Source organism: Neomonachus schauinslandi, chromosome 1, assembly GCF_002201575.2.
Source record: "Neomonachus schauinslandi chromosome 1, ASM220157v2, whole genome shotgun sequence".
Taxonomy (NCBI): Eukaryota; Metazoa; Chordata; class Mammalia; order Carnivora; family Phocidae; genus Neomonachus; species Neomonachus schauinslandi.
Window position 1 is genome coordinate 43,719,607 of NC_058403.1, and position 25,040 is coordinate 43,744,646.

The 25,040-nt window shown below is 33.0% G+C and overlaps 1 protein-coding gene across 1 annotated transcript in view; it reads left to right on the forward strand.

Moving 5' to 3' along the window:
• EPHA6 (EPH receptor A6) overlaps positions 1–25,040 on the forward strand; it is an 827,849-nt gene that overhangs the window by 110,193 nt on the left and 692,616 nt on the right. The gene's annotated exons all lie outside the window — the stretch shown is intronic.

The window sequence follows — 25,040 nt, forward strand, 5'->3', positions numbered from 1 at the left end:
CCCTCCCCAATGTCTATCACCCAGCCACCCCATCCCGCCCACCCCCCACCACTCCAGCAACCCTCAGTTTGTTTCTTAATATTAAGAATTCCCCATATCAGTGAGGTCATATGATACATGTCTTTCTCTGATTGACTTACCACGCTCAGCATAATACCCTCCAGTTCCATCCATGTCATTGGAAATGGCAAGATTTCATTCCTTTAGATGGCTGCATAATATTTCATCATATATATATACCACTCTTCTTTATCCATTCATCTGTCGATGGACATCTTGGCTCTTTCCATAGTTTGGCTGTTGTGGACATTGCTGCTATAAACATTGGGGCATGTACCCCTTTGGATCCCTACATTTGTATCTTTGGGGTAAATACCCTGTAGTGCAGTTGCTGGGTCATATGGTAGCTCTATTTTCAACTTTTTGAGGAGCCCCCATACTGTTTTCCAGGGTGGCTGCACCAGCTTGCATTCCCACCAACAGTGTAGGAGGGTTCCCCTTTCTCCGCACCCCCGCCAACATCTGTCATTTCCTGACTTGTTAATTTTAGCCATTTTGACTGGTGTGAAGTGGTATCTCATTGAGGTTTTCATTTGGATTTCCCTGATGCTGAGTGATGTTGAGCACTTTTTCATGTGTCTGTTGGCCATTTGGATGTCTTCTTTGGAAAAATGTTTGTTCATATCTTCTGTCCATTTCTTGATTGGATCATTTGTTCTTTGGGTGTTGAGTTTGATAAGTTCTTTATAGATTTTGGATACTAGCCCTTTATCTGATATGTCATTGGCAAATATCTTCTCCCATTCTGTCCGTTGTCTTTTGGTTTTGTTGACTGTTTCTTTTGCTGTGCAAAAGACTTTTATCTTGATGAAGTCCCAATAGTTCATTTTTGCCCTGCTTCCCTTGCCTTTGGCGATATTTCTAGGAAGAAGTTGCCATGGCTGAGGTCGAAGAGGTTGCTGCCTGTGTTCTCCTCTAGGATTTTGATGGACTACTGTATCACATTTAGGTCTTTCAACCATTTTGAGTCTATTTTTGTATGTGGTGTAAGGAAATGGTCCAGTTTCATTCCTCTGCATGTGGCTGTCCAAATTTCCCAACACCATTTGTTGAGAGACTGTCTTTTTTCCATTGGACATTCTTTCCTGCTTTGTTGAAGATTAGTTGACCATAGAGTTGAGGGTCCATTTCTGGGCTCTCTATTCTGTTCCATTGATCTATGTGTCAGTTTTTGTGCCAGTACCATACTGTCTTGATGATTATAGCTTCGTAATAGAGCTTGAAGTACGGAATTGTGATGCCGCCAGCTTTGCTTTTCTTTTTCAACATTCCTCTGGCTATTCGGGATCTTTTCTGGTTCCATTACAAATTTTAGGATTATCGGGTCCATTTCTTCGAAAAAAGTGGATGGTATTTTGATAGGGATTGCATTAAATGTGTAGATTGCTCTAGGTAGCATTGACATCTTCACAATATTTGTTCTTCCAATCCATGAGCATGGAACATTTTTCCATTTCTTTGTGTTTTCCTCAGTTTCTTTCATGAGTATTTTATAGTTTTCTGGGTACAGATTCTTTGCCTCTTTGGTTAGATTTGTTCCTAGGTATCTTATGGTTTTGGGTGCAATTATAAGTGGGATTGACTCCTTAATTTCTCTTCCTTCTGTCTTGTTGTTGGTGTATAGGAATGCACTGATTTCTGTGCGTTGATTTTATATCCTGCCACTTTACTGAATTCCTGTATGAGTTCTAGCAGTTTTGGGGTGGAGTCTGTTGGGTTTTCCACATAAAGTATCATATCATCTGCAAAGAGTGAGAGTTTGACTTCTTCTTTGCTGATTCGGATGCCTTTTATTTCTTTTTGTTGTCTGATTGCTGTGGCTAGGACTTCTAATACTATGTTGAATAGCAGTGGTGATAGTGGACATCCCTGCTGTGTTCCTGACCTTAGGGGGAAAGGTCCTAATCCATTTTGATGGCTGCATTTTCTAAGAAGGAAGGATGTATGAAAGGAGGGAGGGAGAGAAGGAAGGCAGAAGAGACGAAGGAAAGAATGAAGGAATTCATTTACATAGATAAGACTTGCTATTAGAAAATCCATAGGGTTCTTTTTTTTTTTTTGAAGATTTTATTTATTTATCTGTCAGAGAGAGAGAGCACAAGCAGGGGGAGCGGCAAGCAGAGGGAGAAGCAGGCTCCCCACTGAGCAAGGAGCCCGATGCGGGACTCAATCCCAGGACCCTGGGATCATGACCTGAGCTGAAGGCAGGTGCTTAAAGGACTGAGCTACCCAGGTGTACCCACAGGGTTCTTAATATGCAAGAATTTTACTTTGCAAATATGATTCCCTCTGTATGTTCAGTTTATCCATGTATAAGTCATGAACCAATTGCCAATCAATAATGGAAATAACAGATATATCCTCATGAAATTTATAGGCTAGCAAGAGATAGAAAAAAGTGAACAAGAAATTCCAATATTGTGAGATAAATGTGTTGATGTAAAAAATACCTGGGTCTTGTGAAATAATAGAGGAAGCACCAACCCCAGTGATAGAGGTTAAGTAAAGCATCTTAAGAAAAGTAGCGTCTTTTTTTTTTTTTTGTAAGATTTTATTTATTTATTTGAGAGAGAGAGTGAGAGAGAGAGAGAGCACAAGAGGGGGGAGCAGGAGAGGGAGAAGCAGACTCCCCGCCGAGCAGGTAGCCCGATGCGGGACTTGATTCCGGGACTCCAGGACCATGACCTGAACCGAAGGCAGTCGCTTAACCAACTGAGCCACCCAGGCACCCGAAAAGTAGCGTCTTATTGGAGACCTGAAGTTTGGGTGGGATTTAATCAGGCCAAAAGTGGAAAGGCAAAAGTTTTTTAGAATAATCAGAAGTCCTTAAGCAAGAGAGAGCACAGTGATTTAAAGAAAGGAAACATGGTTGAATATTCTAGCAGCATGGTTTTTGAGAGAGGCAAAAAGCAGTATAAGATGGAACTAGAGAGTATCCAAGAGTTTTTTTTTTTTTAATTGAAGTAAAATTACCATACCATGTTATACTAGTTACAGGTGTACAACATATCGATTCAATGATTATATATGTTACTCAGTACTCATCAATATAAGTATAGTCACCATCTATTACCATACCACATAACACTATTATTTAATGTATTTCCTATGCTCTACTTTTTATCTGTGTGACTTATTTATTTTATAACTGAAAGTTTGTCCCCCTTAATCTCCTTCAACTAAATTCCACCCATTACCCTACCCATTTCCCCTCTGGCAACCAGGAGTTTGTTTTCTGTATTTAAGAGTCTAGGGTTTTTATCTTTTTCTCCTTTTATTTGTTTGTTTTTTAGATTCCACATATAAATGAAACATATGGCATTTGTCTTTCTCTAACTTATTTCTCTTAGCATAATACCCTCTAAGTCCACCTATGTTACAACAAATTGCAAGATCCTATTCTTTTTATTGGCTGAGTAATATTCCATTGTGTGTGTGTGTGTGTGTGTGTGTGTGTATACACACACACATACACATATATATATACCACATCTTCTTTGTCCATTCATCTATCTATCTATCTGTCATGGACACTTCTGATGCTTCCATATGTTGACTACTCTAAATAATGCTGCAGTAAACATAGGTGTGTATGTATCTTTTTGAATTAGTGTTTTTGTTTTCTTTGGGTAAATACCCAGTAGTGGAATTACTGGATCGTATCGTATTTCATTCTGTAATTTTTTATTCAAGTATAATTTACATACAGTGTTATATTAGTTTCAGGTGTACAATATAATATATATTATAATATGTATTTTAATATATTTAATATAGTTTTAAATTTTTCAGGAACCTTCATCCTGCTTCTCATAGTGGCTGCACTAATTTATATTCCCACCAGTGGTGTACAAGGGTTCCTTTTTATCTGCATTCTCACCAACACTTACTATTTCTTGTCTTTTTGATTCTAGCCATTCTGATATCTCATTATGGTTTTGATTTGCATTTTTGTGATGATGAGTGATGTTGAACATCTTTTTGTGTGTCTCTTGGCCATCTGTGTGTCTTTGGAAAAATGCCTGTGCCCATTTTTAATCAGATTATTTGGAGTTTTTTTGGGTTGAATTATATAAGTTCTTTATATATTTTGATTATTAACCCTTATTGGATGTATCATTTGCAAATATCTTCTCCCATTCAGTAGGTTGCCTTTTTGTTTTGTTGATGGTTTCCTTCACTGTGCAAAAGCTTTTTATTTTGATGTGGTCCCAGTAGTTTATTTTGTTTTTGTTTCCCTTACCCAAAGAGACATGTCTAGAAAAATATTGCTATGGCTGATGTCAAAGAAATTATTGCCTGTTTTCTTCTAAGAATTTTATGGTCTCACATTTCACATTCAGTTCTTTAATCTATTTTGAGTTTATTTTTGCCTATGTGTGAAAGTCTGGTCATGTCTCATTCTTTTGAATGCTGCTGTCCAGTTTTTCTAGCAGCATTTATTGAAGAGACTGTCTTTTCCTCATTGTATATTCTTGCCTCCTTTTTCATGGAATAATTGAGCATATATAAATGTGGGGTTTATTTCTGGGCTTTCTCTTGTTCCCCTATCTATGCATCTGTTTCTGTGCAGTACCATAGTGTTTTGATTATTACAGCTTTGTAGTACATCTTGAAATCTAAGATTGTGTTTTGAAAGGTGTTGTATATGTTACATTAAAGAATATGGATTTCATTCTAAGGGAGTGATACAGTCCAATTTATACAATGAAAGTCCCTGTGGCTACAGACTCTGCTCTGTCTTACTGTATACTGCACACTTTAAAACTTTTAGTAGGGGAGAATTTCTTAACTTCCCAAACCTGATCATATCCCCCTTGCATATGCTCTTTAGCACTTTGCACTTCAGCTGCAGAATGCATGTTATAATTATAATAGGATAATAAATTGTGAGATTAGATGTTCGCTGTCATAATCTCTGGGTCATAATCTCTGAGACAGTAGAGACCAAACTGTCTGGTATATTGCTGTATCATCAGCATGTCTCAGTGCCTTTTATGTATGTTTTGAATGAATGATCTATAGGAATTTACGTACCATGAATAAGAATAATTTAAAGAGAACTAAAAATCAGTGATGATTTTAATCTCTTTTCTTTCTCATTCTTTTTTTTTCAAATGTTTTATTTATTTATTCATAAGAGTCAGAGAGAGAGAGAGAGGGGCAGAGGCAGAGGGAGAAGCTCCCTGCTAGGCAGGGAGCCTGGTGCGGGACTCGATTCCAGGACCCTGGGATCATGACCTGAGCCAAAGGCAGATGCTTAACCATCTGAGCCACCCAGGCGCCCCCCCCCCTTTTTTTTAATGTTTTCTTTCTCATTCTTATCTCCTTGATAAGACAAATATTTGTTGAGGACCTTTCTATTGCAAGTGTTGTGATAGAAACTAAGGAAGATAAGTGATGTGGTATGTGAATAATAAATATTTTAAAAATTGCTACAATTCAAGCAAAGTATATTGTAGAGGTACAGTCAGCAATATTAAATAAACAACTAAAGGTATAGATTTCTTCATCTCATTACAACTTAAAAAAAAAAAGTTTTATCTTTTATAGATCTCTTACATTCCTGAAGCTGCATGTTAACTTTCAAATGTTTTTTTATACCAAAATAGAAAGAATTGCCCTAGTTGAGCTTTTAAAGTATAATTACAAACTTGCTGTTAGTGATTTGTTAAGATAAAACAGTAGTCTAAAAGATAAGGAGATATTGATGAATTGGAAATAGCTACCTTTTTGCTATTCTTAAAAATCTACTGATGTTTTTTGATTAATGATAAGTTAAGTGCTTGTCTATTCAGGAAAGTTTTAAATTATGTAAAAATAAAATGTTTTTTAGCTGCAAAAGTGAGTATGACTTGAGACACTTTGTAATTATGTTTTTCAAAAAGCCATTCTAGTTATGAAAGCAACCACAAATGTACTGATAAAAGTACTTAAATTCAAAAGGATCTATGTAGAATTTTGGCTTCCAAAGCAAATATTAAGTTGAAAAATTTCTGGCAAAGTTAATTTCAGCTCTTAAAGTTATCATTTGTGGTTTAAAAAGAACAGGAATTCTAGAGAACCCAACTCAGTGGAATTTATACAGTGTATAAAGAAACTACTTCATAATTTTTGGCAGAGTTGAATGGCAACATGGCAGTTTAGAAGAGAAACTCCTGGTAAAGGTTATAGGCATTAACCAGAAAGAAAAGAAAGTTGGGAGAATCTTGTTTGCTATGGAAATAAGATTTATACGTATTCTGGAATAAACTTCTCTGTTTTGATTCCCCTGCTTGCACTCTTTCTGATGTTGAAATAGAAATTAAAAGTATATTGAAGAAGATTATCTGAATTCTTTTGTGAGACTGTGAGAAAGTTGTGAGGTAAAAAGAAAAATCAAATTTCAATTGACCAAAATTACATATACAAATTAGTGAAGAACAGTGTTAAGAAACAAAAACTTTTAGATAGGTAATTCAATCAAATAATTTTTGTGTTAGTATTTAAACATTAAATATGGGTACTATGGATTGAATCTGAAAGTTTATAAAATTATGGACACATTAAGTCATCAGGTTTTAAAAAACTACAGACTGTGAAGAAATAAGATATGTCTTCTTTAAAGGAAAATAAGGGAAAAAGAAATAAAAGTAAGCCATAGTAGCTACCAATTATATTTTAATGTAAAGAAAATGTCACATATACTCAAATACGTGTTTCTTTATATTGCTTTAAAATTGAGCATTTGCAAATAATGAATCATTGAACACTATGTCAAAAACTAATGATGTACTGTATGTTGGCTAATTGAATTTAAAGAAAAAAATTCTATTAAGAAAACAAAAAAATTGAGCATTCCTTTATTTGTGTGTTTTAATTATTTACATTTTAGTGTTAATAAGAAGCTTTTTTTTTTCTGTAAGTGGTACTTAGTAATTTAGTCAAATACAATGTATCTGTACCTGAAGAAAACTGTTGTTCCCTAATGAAAGCTATGGAATTACTGACTTAATGTATAGGAATGGTTAAATTGTTATTGTTTGGCTAGAATGGGAAGTCATGAGGGGAATAAATTCCACCTACTCTGTACCTAATACTTTACATTTATTTTGAAATTAATTCTCACAAAAATTCTTTCATTAATTGCTAGTCTCATTTTATAGATAAGGAAATTAAAGCTTATAAAGTATAAGAAAATTTCTTTTTTTTCTAAAGATTTTATTTATTTATTAGAGAGAGCGAGAGAGAGCACGAGAAGGACGAGAGCACAAGCTGGGGTGTGGGGTGGGGTGTGAGGAGAGCACAGAGCATGAGCCAGCCTGGGGACAGGCAGACTCCCTGCTGAGCAGGGCGCCCAACCCTGGGATCATGACCTGATCCGAAGGCAGACACTTAATCGACTGAGCCACCCAGGCGCCCCCGTATAAGAAAATGTCTTACATAATACCAGCATTTTTTTTTTCAGGGAGTCAAGATTTAAAAAAAAAATATGTCTCACTCTAATCCATGTTCTTCCTTTTATGCTACAATAGCCCTTCCACATGATGTTGACTATGGTAACAATTGCAGCAGCAGTAGAAATAATACTAGTAATAGCATACATTTACTGGGCTTACTGTGTTCCAGACATGTCCCCAACACATTGTATACATTAATTCCATTTAATCTGAAAAAGAAATCTATGAGGAGCGCCTGGGTGGCTCAGTCTGTTGAGTTCCCAACTCTTGATTTCAGCTCAGGTAATGATCTCAAGGTTGTGAAATCAAACCCCAGGTTGGGTTCTGCACTCAGGAGGCAGTTGGCTTGAGATTCTCTCTTTCCCTCTACGCCTCCACCCCCACGCATACTTGTGCTCTCTCTCTAAAATAAATGAATAAATCTTTAAAAGAAAAAAGGACTCTATGAAATTTGTACTGTTTTGTCCTAGTTTTACAGGTGAGAAGTAATTAGGAAATAGGAGAAACCACCATGGTATGGATATGTGTAGGTTTATGTGATCCTAGAAATGCAGGTAGTGAAATGCAGGCCTTTAATAAATTAAAATTTTATAATACTTTGTATTTCAATGTGGTTTTAAATGTATGTCATCCTTTTAATAATTTATGGTTTAAAAATGCTGATAATTGAGTCCTTGAAAAGGTTATAAAGTATTCAAGTCCTAAGGAAAGAGAAATGCAGAAGAGACCTATTCATATTTGTGGCTGGGTAAAAGAATGATGTGGGTATATTTGAACTTCTTAGTCTCAGGGTTGCCTAAAAGACACAATTAAATTTGCTTTTTGACTTAGGAGTTTGAGAACAGAACTTTAGGGAACCAGTCCACATTGGTTGTCTGTAAACAGGTGTCTAACTGGAGATAGAAATGGTGATATTGATCTCTGTAAAGGTGCAAGGAATAAAAGCATAATTAATAATTCTCTTAATTGAAGTGCAGGGAGTAGTTGAAATCCTCTTGTAGGCTTTTCTTTGTATCATCTTTACCACATTTGGTAATAGTAGCATGGTAGTATTATTGGCATTACTTGATAGGTTAATAAATATCCTTCTGTACTGAGGGAAAGAAATACATGGAGTAGTCTTGAAGGGACCACAGAAAAAACAATGAACTGCAGTGTGGAATCATAGACATTAAGTTGGGTCTAACATGGCAGAATGCATAAAAGACTGTCTTTTGATTAAAAGACTTATTACTACCTGAGGAGACCATTATTATTATCGGTCTCCAGAATCACGGGGTCAATGAATTCAAAATACTGGGCAATCAGAAGATGTAAGAACACCCCCCTATTGCAAAGACCCAAACTCAATAAAATTTGCAAAATGAGAAATCAGTATGTTTTATTAATTAACTTGTGTAACCTCATACTTAGTAATCTTCAAAAGTGTGGAAGATTTAGTATTTGTGAATATCTACGGTGCCATTAATTCTTCAATTTTATAATTACAGCTAAAGAATTATTTCCAGTGGGACTCCTTTGATTCTCTCCTATGTGGTATCTTTCAAAGATTTTTGCCATAGACAGTATAATTTTTACATTGCAATCCAGTATTTAGAAAGTCATAAAAATACTTGTCCTTACTACTTTCTATTTTACTTTTTCTAGTCTCTCCTCCTACCCTTCCCCTGTCTCTATCTCCCGTCCATCTTTTCTTTTTTTTTCCCCATCTTCGTAGTCATGACCTACTAAATTATTTTGATGACCCAGTCATGATTTAGATTTGCAGTGCATAGAGATTGGAGCACAAAAAAGATTATGAGTTATAGATAATTATTACTAAATTTGCATATATGCTAGAGGTTCAAATAGGCTTAAGAGAAAAACAACAAATGGTATACTTTAACAAATGGGTAAAATTGCATTTTAAATTTAAATATTAAATATTTATAGTCTAATGTTATTAAAACATGAAAATTATCCTTTTAGTTAATTACCTTTAAGATTTCAAAAGTTGTGCTATGATATAGCACAACTATATCATATATAGTTATATATAAAATGGATAGTATATAAAGTATATATCATATATTTATATTTAACAGATAGTTAACATATAATGATTAGTTAATATATAAAAGCATTGCCTGATGGCTACAATTTCTATATAATGGATAGTTAATATAACTATAATAGATAGTTAATATATAAAAGCATTGCTGATGGCTAAACTTTCTTTGCTCATTCAGTGATGGAAGGCAAAGTGCAAGACAGCAAAGAGATATGAGTAGGAAATGTATGAGTTTATACTTTTGGACCTTACTTTTTGAAATTGTGTTTTAATAGTATTTTAAATAATTTGTATTTGTATTTCATATTCATTTATTAAAAATAAATAAGCATTTTACATTACAAACATGGATTGAAGTGTGTATAAAACATAAAGGAAAATATCACCCTAATTTTAAAAAGTTAGATGTCAGATGCGTGGGGCCTGTTTATGGAATCTAGAAATAAGTCAGTCAAAACATGTTTTAGGAACTCTTTGAAAGAGATTTTGAAACAGTGTTTTGTACAGGTTTCCAATAAGAAGGTTAATGTTTGAGCTTATAAAGCAAATGACTAGAATCCTACCATGAGATGTCTTACCAGAATGTTTATGACTGTAAAACTTTTAAATTACTTCTTATAATGGGCAAAATAAAATACCATAGAAATTATGGTATTTTATGCAGTGTGTGGCAGGAAAGGTGGAAAGCTAGTTAACTACTTTGAAATCTTAAAAAAATAATTTAATATTTTATAGAGTTATGTGTAAATTGTCCTGATTTTATGAAGCGGTGCTTTCAGAAAAAAATAACATTTTTAGAGATAGTTTAAATTCAGTCTATTATACAGTCTTTATTCGAATTATATAGAAACTTACTTAGTAATATTCCTTTATTTATTTATTTTTTATTAACATGCAATGTATTATTTGTTTCAGGAGTATAGGTCTGTGATTCATCACTCTTAGACAATTCACAGTGCTCACCATAGCACATACCCTCCCCGATGTCCATCACCCAGCCACCCTATCCCTCCCACCCCCCTCCACTCCAGCAACCCTCAGTTTGTTTCCTGAGATTAAGAGTCTTTGTCTCCCTCTCTGGTTTTGTCTTGTTTCATTTTTCCCTCCCTTCAGTAATATTTCTTATTAGTTTATTTTTTTTAATGTTTAGATTCTAGCTTATATGTGAGGAATGACCAAAAGCAATTGTAGTGATATGAAAGCATAGTATATTACATTTGATTTGTTATTTTATTTCACATTCTTATATATTTAAGTTTCTGACTGATAAATTTCTATCGGGGGAGAGAAGTTTTTTCATTTTTAATACTACATAATGAATTTAAAGTGTTCTTGAATTAATTTTTTAAATAAATCAAATACATAAGTAAGGAAATATTACTTTAATAAAATATCTATGTCACAATTTCTTTTTTTTTTTTTAAGATTTTATTTATTTGACAGAGAGAGACACAGTGAGAGAGGGAACACAAGCAGGGAGAGTGGGAGAGGGAGAAGCAGGCTTCCCGCAGAGCAGGGAGCCCTATGCGGGGCTTGATCCCAGGACCCTGGGATCATGACCTGAGCTGAAAGCAGACACTTAACGACTGAGCCACCCAGGCGCCCCTGTCACAATTTCTTAATATCAGCTGGGAAATTTTATAGTTGACATAAAACAAAATCTAAGTTATCCCTCTTCATTCTACTACATTATTCATAAATAAGATATGGCAACAATAGAGTATGGCCATTTTTAATAACTGTGTATTTGAAAAAATGTCTATTCTTTGCAGGGTTTAAGGATGTGTTTTATTTTTATCATTAATATCAACAGTAAATGATTAGATAATACATTAGAATACTACTGTGCAAACCAGAGGAAATATGAAGTATCATGAATTTCAAAATTAGAGAATCTGTTTGGGAATAACAAAAGCTCATAGATTCAGGTTTGAGAACAAGGATTAAATTTACATGTCTATACATAAAATACATAATAAAAGAAGATTTAGAAAGTATTCAATTAAAGTTTGTGGCAGGGTAATAGATTCCATAGAAATTCATAAAAGTACATTAATATTATCTACAAAGGAATGTTATGTTGTCTCTTGCTTAAAAATGACTCATTTAGGCACTTCATTTAATTTAGCTTTAGGGAATTTTTTATATTTATGTCTATTTCAATAAGAGTAACTATCTTTTTTCAGTCTACCAAGGCAGGGTTTTTAATTGACTGTAATAACTTTTAGGTATTGGATACTATTTAAAGTCTCATAGATATAAAACCCTATGCCTTTGGCCAAAGTAGAAATGTGTGTCCATCTCTAATAATACTTTTCTTAATATTTCTTCATTTGACAAATCACTTTGCTGCAAGCTCTTTGTGTTAATAAGTATATTGTGGATTTTTTTTCCTTTATTTTCCGTTCTATGTTGTCTTAGTATTACACTACTCTATAGAAGAAGAAAAGGAGTGCATACAAATCATAGTACATCTCTGAGTCTAAATCTGTAATTTGTAAAGCTCTCCTTTGGTAATTACCCACTTATTTGATTTAAATACTCATTAAAAAATAAATTTTTAACTAGTAGTATATGTAACAGCTAAAACCATAAAGCTTCTAGGAAAGAAAAACAACAAGAGAATACATGACCTAGAAGTAGGCAAAGATTTCTTAGAGACTACTCAATACTTGCATTACAAATTAAGTTAAGGAAACAAGGGAAAAGGCAACAGAAGTTGATATTATCTTTTGCTTCTCATCGTAATAAATGGTTGGTGGAAAAAGATAGTAAAAAAAAAATTGCCAGAATAGTTGTATGTTACATAAATTTTCTTTATCAATAAGTGACATGTTTTTCTATGACAAAAGATGTTTAAACTTAAACTTTAAATTAAAATCAAATTGGTGGAAAAGTGATTAAGTGATGGAAAATGCACAGGATTTAAGGGTATAATTTTCATCTACTTATCATAAATTCAAAAGATTCCCTTTCATTACACTAGAGTATAGAGAAAGTAGCAGAAAATATTAAACAAAATGAAAACATGCTTCCATTTATTCATTCATTCAATTCGCAGTATATTTAGTGAATGTTTATTTAGTGCCAAAGACCTGCTCTTCAGGAGTTTTTAAGTTTCTTTTGATTAACTAAGTTATTAAGTTATATTTACAAAGACAAACCAGCAGACACATTTCCATTTAGATAAACTATCCTTGTGTTGATATGTAGACATTTCTTTTGCAATTTAATTATTCCAGAGACCTTTGAGGAAGACTTCCTGTATGGTTTTCTTTATGATTGTGTGTGTATATGCTTTATTATATTTAGTATGCATATAAATTTAGTATGCATATAAATTTTAAAATATAAAAAATGCATATATTTGTGCTTTCAGGAAGACTTCCCATTTTTAAAAAAAATAAAAAGCGCTCCATAAAATGGCTTCAACTTAAATAATATCTCTTGTTCTCTGTTACGGAAACTTAAATAGTTAAAACTTAAATTGTAGAATAAAAATATTTTTTTCAATTTTGAGTAGAATTTGAGCTAATTTTTGTAAGATTTAAGAGAAAGTTATACTTAATTCAAGATTTTATGGATTATAATAAAGGAAAATAACTTTAGCCATCTTTTGTCCAGAATTCTTTAAGACAATTATCTATATAAGAAAAAGAATTCTGATACAGATATCCAACAACACTGCAATTTGTTTAGGTTAATTATGTTTTACTTTAAGGTTAAGGATTATCCATATAGCTTTATCTAGAAAAACAGAAAAATATACATAGTAAAAACTCACTGGTGACAGTGTTATATGTTGTAATTTTCTTTGTGATTAGCACTACAATGAGAATGTTACTCTGTAAAAGTGATTGCAATTATGTGATATTTGAAAATCAGTAAGCACTTATTTTTCTTTCCCAGATCATACATAAATAGAATGTATTAGTTAACTACATAAATCATTTTGCATGTTTACTTTTTGTATTATTATTACTTTTTAAGTACATTTGTGTTTGGTTAATTTTTTTAAACTTCAAAAGTATCCAGAAAAGTTGAATGTATCATTTCTAAAAGCATATATTTTTATGATTATTATTTTTCTCTTACTGTAAAATATTCATGATTTTAATGAACTGACCCTGGCTGTTCTCTCAATGCCTTCATAAAGCTCTCAGTTAGGATAACTAAAGAACTAAAATTAATTTACAGAGATGATTTTGAAATTTATTGAAAAGTCATAACTGTTAATGCACTGTGTGTATATTTGTGATAACATAGAAATCAGGTTAATGGAGCTTCTGTTGGTCAAGATTATGAAAATTTAAGTATGAAAAAGAATAATGACTGAAGTTGATTGAAACATATTAAGTATATTAAAATCCATCAGTCTACCTTGATGTTAGAGAGAGAAAACAAAAAAAAGTCTTATTATTTGATAACTATTTTACCAAACCCTTACTCTGAAAATATGCAATTAAAGCAAAGAATTAAGCATTTATGTTCATTTTCTTGTAACAGCTCTATTTCTGGATAACCAAATAGTCTCAGTTCATGAGGGACAGCTTTTCATTACAGAAAAATGTCTCCAACTAAATAAAGAAGGAATGATAGTATTAGAAAAATCACCATTTTTAAAAACTTAATGGAATATTTAATTCAGCACATAATGTCAAAGGATATTAAAATCACTATGTAAAATATTTAGGGTAACAAATTGTTCAGATTAAAAAATAGAGTCATTATTAATTGCAAGATGTAGATCTGTATTGGATATGTCAGTAAATTTGAAAATAGACTATATTTGTAGATAACATTAAAGAATCAATGTTAGTTTTATTAAGTACAATAATGGCATGATGGTTATGTAGGAAAATATATCTTTAAAAGAGGCTGGCTAAAGTATTTATAATTTAAATGTTATTATGTCTGAAATTTTCAAAAAAACTGAAATGATAAAAAAATGCTATCTGTAATTAAATCTAAGTGATGTACCTCATCCAACTTTATATCCTCCTGTATCTTTTGCATTTTGGGGGAAAATTTTCCAAATAAAATATTTTAATAACTATTATAGGGTATACATTAATTATCTAGCCTACCTTTTGCATTTTATTACTTTATGAAAGGTCTATAAAAAGAAAACCTTTTTCCTAGTATTTAACATATTTCACATTACTTAAACCACATGAATTAGAAATAATGAAAAAATGATGAATGTTTAATAGGATTAATCTGCTGTATTTAGAAGGAAGTTAAATTGCCTTAGTATATCTCCCTCTACTAATGATATATTTAATTATTGGATCTCCAAGTTTCAAAAGTTGCAGACCTTCCTTTGTTATTCATCTATTATTAAATTTCTTTATCTAAAGACATCAAAAACTCTAATTTAAATACTTCTATACTTTTAGAATCCACACTTTGCCACAGACATATCTAGATAGCAAATACTACAGCTTCTTAGGATTCCACTAGCTCTACTTTGGTTTTTAAATTTCTTCAATTGAAATTATTTATGTTATAATATAATTTGCTTGTAATTCTACAGTTTCATTAGCACCTTGCAAAAAGATGGAAAATAGGGAAGATTCAGGATATAGACACAGATCATTATGGCAGTAAAAATGTATTTAGGACATGGAAGTTTTTTGGAAGAGAAGAATTTAGTGTGAAATTTTAGGGATACAGAGTTTATTATTATAAATTTTAAATTGAAATTGGAGGGGGGCGCCTGGGTGGCTCAGTCGTTAAGCGTCTGCCTTCGGCTCAGGTCGTGGTCCCAGGGTCCTGGGATCGAGCCCCACATCGGGCTCTCTGCTCAGCGGGGAGCCTGCTTCTCCTTCTCCCACTCCCCCTGCTTGTGTTCCCTCTCTCACTGTGTTTCTCTCTGTCAAAAAAAAAAAAAAAAACTTTAAAAAAAGAAATTGGAGGAAAGTTAAATATGTGAAACAACTAATGGTGGATTGAGGAGTCAGACAAAGAAGGAAGTATAGATATTTGTTTCTATTTTGGGGTATCATAAATAATACTGTGATAATCATCTTGTTATACAAAAGGAAATGACCAGACAACAGTTGTCATTCTTTTTTTTTTTTTTTCTTTTTAGAGAGAGAGAGAGAGAGCAGGGAGGGGCAGAGGGAGAGGGAGAAAGAAAATCCCAAGCAGGCTCTATGCTAGGCGTAGGCGTGGAGCCTGATGCAAGGCTCAATCTCAGTACCCTGAGATCGTGACCTGAGCTGAAATCAAGAGTGGGACTCATAACCGACTGAGCCACCCAGGTGCCCCCGGTTGTCATTCTTGATAAGAAATGGCTTTATTACTGTAGTGTTTTGTAACAAATATTTTATAGCAATTAAGAAATAGTCTCTGAAGTAGTATTTTAATGTAGGGAACAAACAAGTTTAAGATTTTTACATTAAAAATCATATTACTTGTTAATATTTTTACAAATATCTGAATATTATGGCATTTTCCATTCCCAAAAATCCCACTTACATACACACACACACATTCACACACACACACGCACGCTCACACAAACAAACCTTGTCCAATAGTTTGGTTTTTTGAAGGAGCAGAATTTATGCAAGTGATTTTTTCAAGGAAACAACTTTTGCAAAATAAGGGTCGAGAGTCAATTGCTTGAATTCCATAAGGATCAACAATGATTTAAAATATTTTCTTCAGTAAGCCTGAAAAATACATTTTAGTTACATCCAAAGAATCTTCAAACTTGTAAGGCTCTTGATACCAATAACTGCTAGAATTAAGTTGTGCATGTGTAGAGATTTTTCTGTTTTGCTCACAACTATACCAAGTGCCCCCAAAACACTTGGCATATAATGAGCATGAAATTAATATTATATTTTCATAGCACCATATGAGTCTGCTTACCAAAGCTAGTAATTTAAAAAAAGTAGTGTGAAATCCTGCTATAACCTTTCTTCAATAATGCAAATATGGATATCCCACATTTGAAAATGATTCCCATTTATATAGTTATCTCACCCTTGTCATTCTATAAACTTGTCAGTGATACAACCCAACATTTTACTTGGTTGGTTTTTTAGAATTTAACATATAGCATTAATACTGAGTTTTATTTTATAAGCCAATTTAATAGGCTAAAGATATTTTGGCCTGCAAATCTTTGCATGCTAGTTGGTCATTGGAATTGATCATTGATATTTCTTTTTTTGTAAATTGTCTGATCATAACTTTTACTACCTTTCAGAACTTCTCCATGGCCCTTACTTTTTTAGATGTTTCCCCATATGTGTCTTTGAACTTTAGTACTTCATACAATTTTAATGATCATTAGCTAAATATTTCATTCTAAGAGCAGATTCTGTATCTTCATCATACTCTGCCACATCAAGAAAAAAATGGTTATCTACAACCAATTCTGAAAGAGTAGTAGCATAATGCCAACAATGATATATAAAAAGTTTATTTATAAAATGTTCAAAAAGAGAAAAAAAACAGAAGTCACCTCAATAACATCACTTGGTCAATTATAATATTCGACTTTTGAACAAGTACTTTGAGGTTATAATTTTTAATTCAGTGCCCTATGCTTTTAAGTAACTCAAACCTCTAATATTTTCTAGATTTTTTTATTGAAGTTTAACTGACATGCAGTATTATATTAATTTTAGGTGTAAAATATAGTGATATATTTTTACATATCACAGAGTGATCCCCATGGTAAGTCTAGTTACCATCCATCACCATACAGTTACTACAATATTATTGACTATATTCCCTATGCTGTATATTACTTCCTCATGACTTATTTTATAACTGGAGGTTTGTACCTCTTCATTCTACTTACCTGTTTTGCCTACTCCCTAGCACTTCCCCACTCTGGTACCAGTAATTTGTTTCCTGTATATATGAGTCTGTTTCTGTTTTGTTTTTGTTTTGTTTTTGTTTTTTAGATTCCACATATAAATGAGCTCATATGATAGTTGTCTTTCTCTGTCTGACTTATTTTGCTTAGCGTTATGCTCTCTCCATCCATTAATGTTGTTGCAAATGGCAAAATTTCATTCCTATTTATGGCTGAGCAATATTCCATTGCACATATATACCACATCTTCTTTGTCCATTCATCCATCAGTGGACACTTAGGTTGTTTCTATATTTTGGCTATTGTTGATAATGCTGCAGTAAACATAGGAGTGCATGTATCTCTTCAAATTAGTATTTTAGTTTTGTTCAGATAAATACCCAGAGGTGGAATTGCTAGATCATATGGTAGTTCTATTTTTAATTTTTTGAGTGACCTCCATATTGTTTTCCATAGTGACTGCACTAACTTACATTGTCGTGCATGGTGTACAAGGGTTCCCTTTTCTACACATTATTGCCAGCATTGTTATTTTTTGTCTTTTTGATGATGGCTGATTTGACAGGTGTGAGGTGATATCTCACTGTGGATTTGATTTGCATTTCTCTGATGATTAGTGATGTTGAGCTTCTTTTCATGTGTCTGTTGGCCATCTGCATGTCTTCCTTGGAAAAATATGTATTCAAGTCCTCTGCCCATTTTTTAATCGGCTTATTTGTTTTTGGGGGTTTTTTTTTTGGTGCTGAATTGTATAAGTTCTTTATATATTTTATATATTTTAACCTGTTATTGTGTAAGTTCTTTATATATTTTAACCTCTTATTGGATATAAGATTTGCAGATATCTTCTCCCATTCACTAGATTGTTTTTTTTTCATTTTGTTGATGGTTTCTTTTGCTGTGCAAAAGCTTTTTAGTTTGATATAATCCCATTTGTTTATTTTAGCTTTTGTTATCCTTGCCTGAGGAGATAGGTCCAAAAAAATATTGCTAAGGCTGATGTCAAAGAACTTACTGCCTATGTTTTCTTCAGGGAGTTTTATGGTTTCGGATCTTACACTCAAGTCTTTAATCTATTTCGTATATTTTCCAGAATTTAATGTTCTTGTTAATTTAGTAACAAGCTACTCTTCCAACAAGTTTAGTACTTTTGTAACCATTTATAAAATGATTTATGTATTCATTTTCAGTTTGGATTCCTAGCAAACAAATGATGCCTATAATTAAAATCTCCTAAATTCATAATTTAAAAAAGAAACAATTGTTTTACTTTATCCTGCTTGGAATTTGCTGAGCTTCCTGAACCTGTGGGTTTCTTTGTGATGACACTTAAAAAAAATTTGTCATACCTTTTTCAAATATTTCTGTCTCAATCTCTCTGTCCTCTCTGTCTGGGACTCCAAAAATGTATATGCAGGATATCTTCATACTGGCTCTCAGGTTATTGACATTGTAGTCCCTTTTCTTCTTTTCAGTCTTTCTTTCCTCTGTATACTTTAGTGTGGATTATTTACATTAACAGGCATTTCACTGATTCTTTTTCTATTTTGTCCAATATGTTTTTAATCTCAACTAATGGATTTTTTATTTCAGATATTGCATTTGTTCAATTCCAGAATTTCTTAGTTGCTATCTGGTTAGTGTGTTTATTTCAATTGACAGATTTTTCTCTTGATACTGGGCCTCATTTCCTTGTTTTTTCACATGTTTAATAAGTTTTCTTGCACACTGGACATTATGGATGATATAGTTTAGAGACTCTGGATATTGCAAATTTCTTCTGAAAACTTTTGAATTTTCTTCTAGCAGGCAGTTTAAATGACTCACAGATCCCCTTGTTTTTTTTTAGAGGCTTGGTTTTAGGCTTTGTTAGGGCTATTTCAGTCTATTAATGGTTTTGCACTTAGGTTGTAGAGATAGTCCCTTAGTCTGCCAACAAGGAGAGCCAGGATATTTACAGTCTGAATTTGTCGAGACTTAACTGTGAACTCACCTCCCTTGGGGTGGACAGCTACTAAAATCTCTACTAAGCTCTTTCAAGGCTTTCTGTCGTTTTCTTCTGGGCTGCTTTTAGCCTTGGTTGGAACAAGGGCAGTTAGAGTGGTGTCTGTGGACAGCTTTTGGACTCCTCCTTCTTTGACTCTCCACAGTCACACCCCCAGCCCTAATTTCCAGCTGCTCTGAAAGCCAGAAGTCCAACTTCTGATTCCTCCATAGGGTTTCAATAACTGCAGCTTTCTATGTGAGGTCTTTCTATCCCCTTCCAACCACTCCACCCCCTATATTAGAGATGGAGGATGCCCTCAGTATAGATGGGGTGTCTAAAATCTGATGCAGCGCCAGTGTAATACTGTTCTTTCAAGGATCTCATCTTCTTTAGTCTCTGCCTCCCTTAAGTCTCTTCCACTTCTCTCCCCAGAGTTTATTTTTATTTTTATTTTTACTCTATTTTATTTTATTTTATTTTATATTTTATATTTTATTTAAGCTAGGCTACCTATATCGGAGGCTGAAAATACCCCCTTGTAATTTTTTCAAGTCTTTCTAACCACCTCGTATCTTAAAACCATGGACCTGTGAAATTTTATTTATCTTTTAAAATTTGTTTTGTGACCCTTACGAGGCTTATTTTTGAGGTCCCCTTCCCCCTTCTTGCCATCCTGTCATAGCTTCATGTTATTTTTACCTTCTGCCAATATTATATATAGATATTCATATATATATGTGTATGTATATATATCTTTGATTTCTTCTTTTCTGGACAGTTTTGGGTATCTTTAATATCATCCTATACAAGCAAACAAAATTTAATCTCAGAACATTTTTTGCTTTATTTTTAGGGCAGAAAAGCAGTTCACCAGGAGTTCACTGCAGTTACCATTCTAGGATGGTATTTTTAGAGTAGAAGATTCCAGGGTGCCAGGGATACTGCTGCATCCTATCAGCAGTACCCTAATTGGGACAAAAGGTGGGGATGGATTAATGACCTATCATACCTTAGACTTAAGGACCTAATGGTCTGTACACCTGAAAGCATCTCAAAGCCAGCAAGTACTTCTATAATCTCTTACCCCTACCCATTACTAAACTTAGAACCTGTCCATTGAGTTAGATTTGGAAATTTACGGAGGGACTCCCAGTATTTACAATGGCAACTCAACAGAAAACTTTGCAGTTTTTCTACCATAAGTCGCTCCCGTTGCCAAATATTATATTTTTCACTGCAGGCCAATATTATCTAAAGTGTAGACTGGAGAGAAATGTCCCATGACATGTTTCACCAAAAATGGACGCATATAGCATAGCATTCCTGGTAGGTATTCCTAAGTTAAAATAGAATTTTAAAGAGTGAAATATTTTTAATTATAAAAATAAATAATCTAACACAAGCATGCACACATTTAAATTTGATTCTCAGGCTTCCCAAAATTTGTTTCACCGAGGAATTTTTTTGTTATTTTGTATGAGTTTTCTCCTTTCTACCTGCTGCTATGCAAAATTATTTTGTGCGTCTTTATTAAATTCAAGTTGGGGGCACCCAGGTGGCTCATATGGTTAAGTGTCTTCCTTCGGCTCAGGTCATGATCTCAGGGTCCTGAGATCGAGCCCTGCGTCAGGCTCCTAGCTTAGTGGGGAGCCTGTTTCTCCCTCTCCCTCTGCCTCTCCTGCTTGTGCACTTTCTCACTCTCGCTCTCTCTCTCAAATGAATAAATAAAATCTTTAAAAATATAAAATAAATAAATAAATAAATAAATTCAGGTTGGCCTTAGTCCATGTAAACTTACCAGTTGTCTTCTATTTATTCTTTATTGCTCTGTAACCTAATTAGATACTCACAGGGAACTTAAAAACCCTTTATTTAATAACTAAATTGTACTAATCTTTGTTTATCCTATAATGAAGTTTGTAATTAATAGTGTTCATGAGCTTGCTACCATTGTTTTTGCTTTATTTGCTTACTCAGCTTAATACTTTGAGGATCCATATACTTAGAAAATTTCACCTTTTTTCCTTTAAACTGCAGTTTATATTCTATCTCTTATAAGGTACTGCCTTACATCTTCCAAACAATTTGATATTTAATATTTAAAATTTAGCTAATATCAACTAGTGTGTGTGTGTGATGTCTATCTAATTATTTGATATAATAATTTTCCAAGGAGACAAAAGGAATTTGCCATTTTTCTCCTGTTATAGCACCTGTGGCTTGTGAACCCTGTATTTCATTACTAAATTATGGAAAATGAAGTTTTTACTAGTTTCACCTCTATAATATGCCTAGTTTATCTGTTATACCTTTGAAAATATTTCTCTTAGGTTGTTCTTTTGTTCAGCCTCAAACTTTTCCCTGGTTCCTTTTTTTTTCTTTCATAGTTTGCTCTTTTCAATTTTGAATTCTGCTTGCTTATGTAAAGTGACAACCTGTTGGCAAGAAATTTGTGAAAATTAAACTGATTTTACTATTATTGTATGTTTTCACTTTGATAACTTCATATTTAAAAGATATATTTAATACTGAATACTTTATGAATACTCGTGAACTCTGATGAACTCTTATTTTTGTAGCTATCTTGTAAGGATTTTATTTGCTTATGTTACAGCCGATCTTAAAGAAATGCACCTTCTATTTTATAGGGTTTGGGTCACAGCAAGCTGTCTCTGAGCACACTTTTCAGTTTCGCAGGTTTTCTTATTGTTCATAATCAGGTGTTCTGATTGTTCATGATTTTCTTTAAGTTTCTGCAATATCTATTGGTGAATATTGTCATTTTAGAAATTTGTCATTAAATCATAGGGTTTTCCCCCCACAATATTGTACTGTTCATGCTAAATTATTAATAGAGTTTTTCTATCAAAATACAAAATGTATTTTCCTATTTTAATGAGTTTTCTTTTCCACAGGGAGAAATAAATTTGCACATATTTAAGCCACAAAGACAGTTGTTTGTAAATAGAATACCTTTCTCTATTTTGATTTTTAACTTTTTTTTTTTTAATGTTATGTTAGTCACCATATACTACATCATTAGTTTTTGACGTAGTGTTCCATGATTAAATTTAAGTCACAGAGGTCAGGATTAATTTCTATCAGATTTTCCTTCCTGGAAGCTTTGGATTTCATTTTTGTATTTAGAGTTTATTCTTAAAGATCAATTCTAATTTTATTTTCCCATCATTATTAAAGAAATTATATTAACATATTTGTTTTTATCTTAGTTGTAAATTATCATTTTTTTTTTGCATTGGCCCCAACTTGTTTTTTTTTTTTATTCTTATGTTAATCCCCATACATTACATCATTAGTTTTAGATGAAGTGTTCCATGATTCATTGTTTGTGCATAACACCCAGTGTTCCATGCAGAATGTGCCCTCCTCAAACCCACCACCAGGCTAACCCATCCTCCCACCCCCCTCCCCTCTAGAACCCTCAGTTTGTTTTTCAGAGTCCATTGTCTCTCATGGTTCGTCTACCCCTCTGATTTCCCCCGCTTCATTCTTCCCCTCCCGCTACCTTCTTCTTCTTCTTTTTTTTTTTCTTAACATATATTGCATTATGTTTCAGAGGTACAGATCTGAGATTCAACAGTCTTGCACAATTCACAGCGCTTACCAGAGCACATACCCTCCCCAGTGTATCATTTGTTTTTTAGAGTCAATTTTTAACTGTTGTTTTGAAATAACCAAATAGAGATTTCTAAAAAATCTGACAAAATATATCAAGTGGAAATAGACATTTCTACTGATTTTGTGTTTCATTAAACAAACTACATATTGGGCAACTATAATTTCACTGTATGTATGTGTCATAATCATATGGCAGGTGGGTATAAGAATATTTGTAAAAATTAATTTATAGCATTTACATTATTTTACAGTGTTTTCAGTATCAGTGAGGTTTAGATAAAGTTATAAACTTAGGAGTGGGCAATTGGGAAGGCAAATGACATTGAAGTAAGTGTTAACAGATTAAGGACCATAAAACAATCAGATAATTCAACTGTATTTTTCCTAAAGTACTATCTATCTTAAATATGAAAACATGGGATAGGAAAAAAAAGTCCATTAAATATGATGACTTTAAATATTATCTTTGCTCCTAGCACATAAAAGTTTTCGCCATTACTTGTTTTTTTAAAAAATATTCTAGCACCATAAAAAATGGTGATACACTGTTTATTATTTATATCCACTTTCAGTTATACTACAGAAATTCAAATATTGGCTCTCTAATATCCATCCAAGCCTTATAAAGTTTAATCCAGTAACACTGAGTATTTATATTAATGGTTACTGTTTTAGCAACCTCTCTTCTTTAAGTATTTATTACTACATTCATTTTCACTAAACCAGAAGATAATACATAATCAACATTTTTATGGATTTTAGAAAACAACTATAACTAAATCACCAAGAGTTTTACTACATGTCAGGTAGTCAATCTTGGGGAAGAATCAAATCAAAATATATTTCTCATGTTGTAACTAATTACACTGATCATTTCAACAAATTAAAGATGATATATATCGGCCAACATGCAGTATTATCTTTTTCATTCAGGATTGGAAATGTAATTAGTGATATTTTCATTTTTGGTAATTCTTATTTATACTCATTAAACAATGCATTTCATTTTTCTGGACTGTATAAGAGCATATAATATTTAAATATTTTTAAAAATCTAGCTTATAAAGAGAGCATATCAAAAGACATATTGTCCTAAAGCATCATATTTCAATTTGAATATAGGATAACCATCCTAAATAGTTCAGTTTTCCTTAGAAAGCATTTTTATGTTTGTGTAGTTCTAAGTATGCTTCTGATCTGACTCACACAAGCATATTTTCAAATATAGCCTGATTTGAATTAATGCAGTGTAATTATATTTTTCTTTTTTTTTTTTCAAGGTTTTATTTATTTGAGACAGAGCAATAGAGAGTGAGCACAAATGGGGGGAGGGGCAGAGGCAGAGGGAGAAGCAGACTCCCCGCTGAGCAGGGACCCCAATGTGGGACTCCATCCCAGGACCCTGAGATCATGACCTGAGCTGAAGGCAGAGGCTTACCCGACTGAGCCATCCAGGCGCCCCTGTAATTATATTTTTCTTGAGGATTTGGTTAATTTTACATGGGAGGACTCATTAGTGAAAATGAATATGTATGTCATACCATGTAACACCTTCACCATGCAAAGTTGCTAAAACAGTATGGAAAAAACCTCCTAAGGAAAATTTGATATAGCTTTCCTATGCTTTTCCAGACCTATTTTCAACACTGCTAAAAGGGGGGAAAATTCGAGAAGGCACTGAAGAGACCACCTCACCAGACCCTGATGTTACTTCTCCTCTGGATGTACATGCTGCAGCTCCATAGGAGCCAGGTTGGAAAAGTTTCTAGGAAAACAACATATTCCTTAATAACATATATTTTTAAGTAGAAAGATTTTTTTTCTATGGCAGTTTGTCTTTTTAGGCCCCAGAATTAAGTACATGAAAAAGTCTGTACTTTTAGTTTGAACTTACCATTTATTTCTTAATTAAATATATATCAGTGAGAAACATCTGGCTTCTCAAAAATATTTTTGAAATATGGTTTTAAAGCATGTAAAATTAGCTAATTAAAAACATCATGGTTCTATTTTATACATACTATA